Source organism: Dendrobates tinctorius, unplaced genomic scaffold (genome assembly GCF_039654945.1).
Source record: "Dendrobates tinctorius isolate UK_male_01 unplaced genomic scaffold, ASM3965494v1 ptg000321l, whole genome shotgun sequence".
NCBI classification, from domain to species: Eukaryota; Metazoa; Chordata; class Amphibia; order Anura; family Dendrobatidae; genus Dendrobates; species Dendrobates tinctorius.
Genome location: NW_027361988.1, coordinates 2,158,254 through 2,167,593, shown reverse-complemented (window position 1 = coordinate 2,167,593; position 9,340 = coordinate 2,158,254).

Below are 9,340 nucleotides of genomic sequence, written 5' to 3'. Positions count from 1 at the left end.
TCTACGGGTTTCATCGTCCTCACCAAAGGCGACTCATCAGGAGACTATTTAATATTGACCTTTATTCAAGCGAGACTAAACAGAAAAAAAAAAAACCTAAAATCATGTATCATGTTATTCAGAACAGTCAGAAAACTAGCCACATATTGGCAGATCCCAGACCTCAAACTATATACTTCTGAAGTTTATAAGCCCCTCCAGTGTCAGGAATAGATAGTATGAATTTGAATTTACCAAATGGCTGCAATGAAACAAAGAGTGAAAAATTTAAAGGGGTCTGAATACTTTCCATACCCACTGTATCAGTAAAAATAACTCCTCTTTATTAGGTAAAGTATAAAAGAATTGCACCATTTTCCGATACCCGTCACGTCTCCATTTTTCATGATCTCGGGTTGGGTGAAAGCTTATTTTTTGTGTGCCGAGCTGACGTTATTAATGGAGACCATTTTGGTGCAGATACGATCAAATGGTCGTCCTTTATTGTACTTCAATGCAATGTTGCGGCGACCAAAAAAAGTGATTCTGGCGTTTTGACATTTTTTCTCGTTACGCCATTTAGCGATCGGGTTAATTCTTTTTTATATTGATAGATCGGGCGATTCTGAACGCGGCTATAACAAATATGTGTATGTTTGATTTTTTATTGTTTTATTTTGAAAGGGGCGAAAGGGGGGTGATTTGAACTTTTATATTTTTAAAAACTTTTTGTTTTTACTTTTGGCATTGTGAAGACATACAGCATTGTATCTTAATTAACCAAACGACTATTTTTAGCAAACGGAGAATAATAGAATGTTATCTGTATGTTGGCTTTAAATTTAAGTGTTGATTTCTGGTTGGTCAGGAAAACAGACTTGTTTGTGTAAGCCGGTAATATTGACTTTATTGTGCGCTTATCCTTGATCACTAGTGATGATTGCTGATATGCTAATTATACATTGTATTATGGAGCCAGTTTGTTGACTTCTAAAGCAGAGAGGGAAAAACTATGCAAATAGTTTAAATAATCAAGTAATGCTATAATAATCTCATCTCCATTCTTACCCTTTATGTAAATACTGAATGAGGGACACTTGTTAAGTCTAAAAATAGGTTACATGCCTCTGTATAAAGAGACTGAGAGAGAGAGAAACAGCCAGAGAGATTCTGCCAAGACATCTATACATCCAAAGGACAAGAGACAGGACAGCAGCCATAACATCATCACAAGAGACACGGATCTATCATTCTATAGGAAACAACCTAGGGGTTTTCAGCCTCGGTTGGAAGAATACAGATCTGCTCCATTGACCATCACTGAATCATGGATACATTTGGAGAAGCCAGGTTGTGATCTTTGGATCAACTGGCCTTGTACCTTGTATGGACTCAATGGACTGTCATCTTCCTACACTTATTGTTACCTCGTGTGTGCGTGCCACAGGTGGAGTAACCGACCCTGGATGATGAAGCCAGATTGTGATCCTCGGTTCAGCTGGTCTTGTATGGACTGTCATCTTCCTACGCTTGTCATTACCTCCTCTCTGTGTCTGTGCCACAGCTGGGTAGTGACCCTGGAAGATCTGTAGTCACAGCAGCTATTATCCCGGCGGGTCAGTGGAGGGTGAGACTCTGTAATGTGCCCCATCTTGGGTGCTGTGCTGGGACTGTTCTATGTGTTATCTGCCTGTTCTGTGGTAGAATAAAGCATTGCCCACACTGTGTTACCCTCACCCTGTGTTGTCTGAGTAGCGTTTTGCCCATGTTAAAAGGAGAGCGGGAGTTCGGCAGGATGATCCCTGGTCCATGTGGTTTTGGCTAGCGGGCGACGCTCATAGCATTCCGGCAGTGACAAGCATAGAGGTCTGCTGGAGACCTCTGGTTATCATGCCAACCCATCGGTGACCCATGATCATGTGACGGGGTCACCGATGGGTGGGATTTCCAGTGCTTGCTGGAAGTGCGCATTAAATGCGGCTGTCAGAGGCTGTTAGGGGCAAATGGCAGCTGTTCAAAACAGCTGACATGTGCCGGAAACGTGGGCTCACCACCGGAGCCCACATCAAAGGGAGGAAGCACATTTACACCCGATGTCAGAAAGGGGTTAAAGGGGATTGTTTTTACAGAGAAAGAATTAGTAGTCAATCATGTATACATACAAATAATTACAGAAATACACAGCTTCTAATGGTAAATAGTATAGAGTTAAGACAAGAAAATATAATTTGTGTAAACCATGTGTAGATATAAAAATTCAGGCAAATGTCAAATGTTGTAGCTCCATCTAGTGGCTATGTGCAGAAGTGCCATCATAGAGTAACATGTATCCTAAGAGAGCGTCACTATCAAGGTGGGGATGAGATAAGTGCTCCGTATTTATTGAGTGTAAGATAAATCCATACATAGATATATGTAACCGGATTGTAGATCTATCACTGGATATCAGAGTATAAGGGGAATAGATCCTGTGCACTTACAGATGAATAGCTTATATAATGAGAGGACACAGAGCAAAGGGTATAAGGCTGAGTTCACACGTGGCGTTTTTTTCGCGTTTCCGCGGCGGTTTTAACCGCGCGATTTTGCCGCGAAAACGCGAAAAATAAGCATCCCATGCATTCCTATGGGATTCCGCAATGCTGTGCTAATGCTGCGGTTTTTACCGCGGCGGAATCGCTTCACAGTAAAAAACGCAGCATGCTCATTAATTTGCGGAATCGCGGCGATCCCGCACCCATAGGAATGCATTGTTCCGCTTACTTCCCGCATGTGGCTGTGCGCACCATGCGGAAAGTAAGCAGAACAATTGCGGATGGTACCCACGGTCCGGAGGAGAGGAGACTGTCCTCCGAGCTGTGGGTACCATATCCCTGTAAAAAATAGAATTTAAAATAAAAAATATTGTTATTCTTGATAACAGGTTGATACATAAAATGAGAACAATGGGGATAGGGGAAAATATGTGTAGGTGGGTTAAGAGCTGGCTCAGGGATAGGAAACAAAGGGTGGTTATTAATGGAGCACACTCGGACTGGGTCACGGTTAGCAGTGGGGTACCACAGGGGTCAGTTTTGGGCCCGCTTCTTTTTAACGTATTTATTAATGACCTTGTAGGGGGCATAGAGAGTAGAATTTCAATATTTGCAGATGACACTAAACTCTGCAGGGTAATTAATACAGAGGAGGACAATTTTATATTACAGGAGGATTTATGTAAACTAGAAGCTTGGGCTGATAAATGGCAAATGAGCTTTAATGGGGATAAATGTAAGGTCATGCACTTGGGTAGAACGAACAAGTTGTATAATTATGTGCTTAATTGTAAAACACTGGGCAAAACAGTCACTGAAAAAGACCTGGGTGTATGGGTGGACGACAAACTCACATTTTAGTGGCCAGTGTCAGGCAGCTGCTGCAAAGGCAAATAAAATAATGGGATGCATTAAAAGAGGCATAGATGCTCATGAGGAGAACATAATTTTACCTCTATATAAGTCACTAGTGTGACCACACTTAGAATACTGTGTACAGTTCTGGTCTCCGGTGTATAAGAAAGACATAGCTGAACTGGAATGGGTGCAGAGAAGAGCGACCAAGGTTATTAGGGAACTGGGGGGTCTGCAATACCAAGACAGGTTATTACATTTGGGGTTATTTAGTTTGGAGAATCGAAGGCTTAGGGGTGATCTTATTACAATGTATAAATATATGCGGGGACAATACAAAGACCTTTCTAATGATCTTTTTACTTTTAGACCTGTGACGGGGACAAGGGGGCATCCTCTACGTCTGGAGGAAAGAAGGTTTAAGCATACTCACAGACGCGGATTCTTTACTGTAAGAGCAGTGAGACTATGGAACTCTCTGCCATATGATGTTGTAATGAGTGATTCCCTACTAAAATTTAGGAAGGGTCTGGATGCCTTTCTTGGAAAGTATAATATTACAGGGTATATACACTAGTCTCCTTAATATTGCGTTGATCCAGGGAGCTAGTCTGATTGCCGTATGTGGAGTCGGGAAGGAATTTTTTCCCCAATGTGAAGCTTACTGTTGCCACATGGGGTTTTTTTGCCTTCCTCTGGATCAACATGTTAGGGCAAGTTAGGATAGGATATGGGTTGAACTAGATGGACTTAAAGTCTCCCTTCAACCTTAATAACTATGTTACTATGTTACCTTCCGGCGTCCCGCGCAGCATTCCCGCCTCTCTCCACGCTCCCGGTCCCAGTAATCCTTTGCGAAAATGCCCGCGATGGCATCCGTTCTCGCGGGATCGCGAAGTCTCGCGGTAATTCGCGCGACGTCATCGCGAATTACCGCGAGACATCGCGATCCTGCGAGAACGGACGCCATCGCGGGCATTTTCACAAAGGATTACTGGGAACGGATGCGTGGGACGTCAGAAGGTAAGAATAACACCATTTTTTTATTTTTTTTTACATTCTATCTTTTACTACTGATGCTGCATAGGCAGCCTCAGTAGTAAAAAGTTGGTCACACTCGTCAAACACTGTTTGATGAGTGTGACCAACTTGTCAATCAGTTCTCCAAGCGATGCTCCAGATCGCTTGGAAAACGCTAGCATTTTGCAAGCTAAATACAGTTGTGGCCAAAAGTATTGACACCCCTGCAATTCTGTCAGATAATACTCAGTTTCTTCCTGAAAATAATTGCAAACACAAATTCTTTGGAATTATTATCTTCATTTAATTTGTCTTAAATGAAAAACACAAAAGAGAATGAAGCAAAAAGCAAAACATTGATCATTTCACACAGAAATCCAAAAATGGGCCAGACAAAAGTATTGGCACCCTCAGCCTAATACTTGGTTGCACAACCTTTAGCCAAAATAACTGCGACCAACCGCTTCCGGTAACCATCAATGAGTTTCTTACAATGCTCTGCTGAAATTTTAGACCATTCTTCTTTGGCAAACTGCTCCAGGTCCCTGATATTTGAAGGGTGCCTTCTCCAAACTGCCATTTTTAGATCTCTCCACAGGTGTTCTATGGGATTCAGGTCTGGACTCATTGCTGGCCACCTTAGAAGTTTCCAGTGCTTTCTCTCAAACCATTATCTAGTGCTTTTTGAAGTGTGTTTTGGGTCATTGTCCTGCTGAAAGACCCATGACCTCTGAGGGAGACCCAGCTTTTTCACACTGGGCCCTACATTATGCTGCAAAATTTGTTGGTAGTCTTCAGACGTCATAACGCCATGCACACGGTCAAGCAGTCCAGTGTCGGAGGCAGCAAAGCAACCCCAAAACATCAGGGAACCTCCGCCATGTTTGACTGTAGGGACCGTGTTCTTTTCTTTGAATGCCTCTTTTTTTCTCCTGTAAACTCTATGTTAATGCCTTTGCCCAAAAAGCTCTACTTTTGTCTCATCTGACCAGAGAACATTCTTCCAAAACGTTTTAGGCTTTTTCAGGTGAGTTTTGGCAAACTCCAGCCTGGCTTTTTTATGTCTCGGGGTAAGAAGTGGGGTCTTCCTGGGTCTCCTACCATACAGTCCCTTTTCAATCAGACGCCGACGGATAGTACGGGTTGACACTGTTGTACCCTCGGACTGCAGGGCAGCTTGAACTTGTTTGGATGTTAGTCGAGGTTCTTTATCCAACATCCGCACAATCTTGCATTGAAATCTCTTGTCAAATTTTCTTTTCCGTCCACATCTAGGGAGGTTAGCCACAGTGCCATGGGCTTTACACTTCTTGATAACACTGCACACGGTAGACACAGGAACATTCTGGTCTTTGGAGATGGACTTGTAGCCTTGATATTGCTCATGCTTCCTCACAATTTGGTTTCTCAAGTCCACAGACAGTTCTTTGGTCTTCTTTCTTTTCTCCATGCTCAATGTGGTACACACAAGGACACAGGACAGAGGTTGAGTCAACTTTAATCCATGTCAAAAGGCTGCAAGTGTGATTTAGTTATTGCCAACACCTGTTAGGTGCCACAGGTAAGTTACAGGTGCTGGTAATTACACAAATTAGAGAAGCATCACATGATTTTTCGAACAGTGCCAATACTTTTGTCCACCCTCTTTTTTATGTTTGGTGTGGAATTATATCCAATTTGGCTTTAGGACAATTCTTTTTGTGGTTTTTCATTTAAGACAAATTAAATGAAGATAATAATACCAAAGAATTTGTGTTTGCAATCATTTTCAGGAAGAAACTGAGTATTATCTGACAGAATTGCAGGGGTGTCAATATTTTTGGCCATGACTGTACGCTTGCAAAATGCTAGTTTTTCAGCGGGAAAATCGCGGGAATTTAAAATGCGATTTTCCTGCGGAATGGAATTCCGGAATTCTCGCGGTAATTTCCGCGAGAGTTCCGGTACGTGTGCACTTAGCCTAAATAGTGAGAGAATAAAGAGCTGACCGCGCATTACATCCCTGGAATACAAATAGGAGATATAAAGTGCAGCCAGTGCTATATGGGATATCCCAGGAATACAGCACAGCCCATATAGTGTAAAGGAGGAGCCATCCTAACAAGAGATGGGGATTACAGATCCTACAGGCGACATGCCGGGAGTGTACAGAGAAAGATGGCAGATTCACCACTATTCCCTCTTACGGGCGTTTCGCCACGTCAGCTTCCTCAGAGGGTACGGATAAGTGTTTCCAACACACCAAGGTCCTGCACTAATCCAGGCAAGGGGAGTAACTCTGGGGTAAAGTGGGGGTGTTCCTAAAGGAATTGGGGCTGTTCCCTGGTCACATCTTCCCCAGTGAAGCAGGAGGATCAGGATGAAAGCCTGTTGGTAAGACCAAGATGAATAATGCTGCATAGAGCTATCTGGTAGCGATCAGTCAGGTAAAGTGATAGTGAGGGGGGTCTGGAAACAAAACAATGCAGGTGAAAAGAGCCAAATGTGACCCCACCAAGTGACCAGTGAGAGTGCAACTGTGCAACGGGTAAGAAAAGAGAATAAACAGTGATATGGTAAAGATATAAAGAGAAAAGCAGCTTAATAACAGTGATGATAATAAAATCTATGGAAAGTGTTTGTGGTGAAGTGTATACACTCCTAGAAATGTTTCCTCTACAATATAGAGATATAAATGATCAGTATTAGGACGTGTAACAAAGAGGAATCTGTTATTTTATAGAGAGAATGTAACGAGCAATAAATGACGGGAATAATCGGGAATGAAATTGTTATTAATAATATAATGAGATCCCAGCACCTGACACTTCCCGGGATATATGGGCTTATATTAGAATCCCAATTACCAACTGGAAAGATAACAACAAAGGGAAAAGGGCGGAACAAAAAACAAGCCCCAAACACCTCATAACCCACAATGTAAGGGCAGAAAAATACCGGAAATATAAGTTTCTCTTCACACTGCAATATTAGTCACCTGTGATCTGTGTCTCTCCCAGAAGAGAAGTCATCACAGCGTCATTCCCCGTAATAACCGTATAGAGGAGGAAATGATCGCGGAGAGAGCGTCCATTGTTAGAATAGTGGGGAGACACAGATGGGATCCAATGCTCCTGACTGTCCGGATGTCTAGAGGATCGTCACCATCGGAGAGTAAAGTGCAGATCGGCGATCTTGTGACCGGTGTATTATGGGGAAATAAGAAACAAATAAGACACATTGAGATCAGAGAAAACTGTTCTATGTAATAAAGAGTGCAGAGAACGAATTCCACCAAACCCCCTATAGGAAAGGGGAGAAGCTGAGAACTTCATCTACACCATTGGGATTCAGGGATTTAATTGCCGGATCCATTTAGTCTCTAATTGTGACCAGATCTTTCTCCAGTCGCCCCCTATTGGTTTTGTACATTTTGTGGTAAAATTGACCGTGTAATATGATTCTCCTCATCACTATGATTACGGTGACACTGAACATGTCCAGTTTTTATTATTCTTTTAGTGGAGAAAAAAAATCTGAGGTTTGGAAAGAAACATTTTTGGAGCAGTTTCTCCATTTCCCGAGACCCGTAACATTGTTATTTTCCTCCGGTGGAGCTGTATGATGGATTATTTTCTGCAGGACGAGATAACGTTTTTATTAGTACAATTGTGATCGCTCGTTACAGCATTTTTTGTGGAATTGTGCCATCCATAAATACGTAATTTTGGCAATTCTCACATTTTTCCTATTTCCGGTGTTTACTGATCGGGTTAATTGTTTTTATGTTTTTTACAGAGGGGTAAAAGACACACAGGCAGTGCTGTACAAAAACAACAGATAATGTAACAAAAAAGAACAGCGAGCGCTGAAGGAGATAAAAACTGCCAAGATCCTGTTATTAGAGAAGCCGATAAAGGCAATAATGTAGTGTTAATAGCAATGGACAATATAGTAAGGAGCAGAAAGACAGCGATCAGAGAGCAGCACAGAGAAAAACAAGCGCTGATCCCACAAATAACGAGAAGGAACAACTAAGATCTTCTCTGAGATTTCACATAGAGAAGGGACGATTGTCTAAGGCCTCTTTCACACATCAGGTTTTCGCCGTCAGGCGCGATCCGGCTCTTTTGACAAAAACCGGATCCGGCGAAATGCAATGCCGGATCCGGTTTCCCCCCCATTGACTTGCATTTGCGCCGGATCGCGCCGGATGGCCATGCGTTTCATCCGGTTTTCGCCGGATCCGGCAATGTGTCGCAATCCGGCGTCTGGAAAAAACGGCTACTGTAACGTTTTTTGTCTTCGGCGAAAAAGCCGGACCCACCGGATCCGGCGGGTCCGGCTTTTTCACACAATGAAAGTCCATGAGCGCCGCAATGCGCCGGAACCGGCGAAAGCCGGATCCGGTGGCCGGATCCGTTTTTTTGGGTCTGAGCATGCTCAGTAGCTCTGCCCACAGCACACATATATAAAAGCATAACAGTGGGACCCTCAGCCACACCCAACATGCCACCCAAGACAGGAACCAGGCGCAGGAGAAGGCAGGAGACCACTGCAGCACCACCACCACCACAAATTGAGCAGCAAAGGGAGAATGCCGAACAACGGGAGGGGAGTCCGCCAGCAGATGAGAGACGGTAATTATCAAATCCCCCATTCCTCAAAACTAGGGCCATGGAATATCAAGATATTCATTGGCCCTTCGTTTCTCTTTATTCAACAGCCGCCCAAGAGATGCAGCAGCAGCAGCAGCACTGGCAGCAGCAGCAGCACCACCACCCACAGCCATGGAGTCTGGCCAGCAAGAGGACACCACATCTTCTTCTGGGAGCCCTCCCTCGCATCGTCAGCGTTTGAGGGAAGTTTTTATTTCCAAAATCCATCATCTCTGTAATATATGTCTATTCATTGGCTTTTATTTCAAAACAGGAATCACAAGCTGAAGAGGAGCTCCCAGAAGAAGAAGGAAG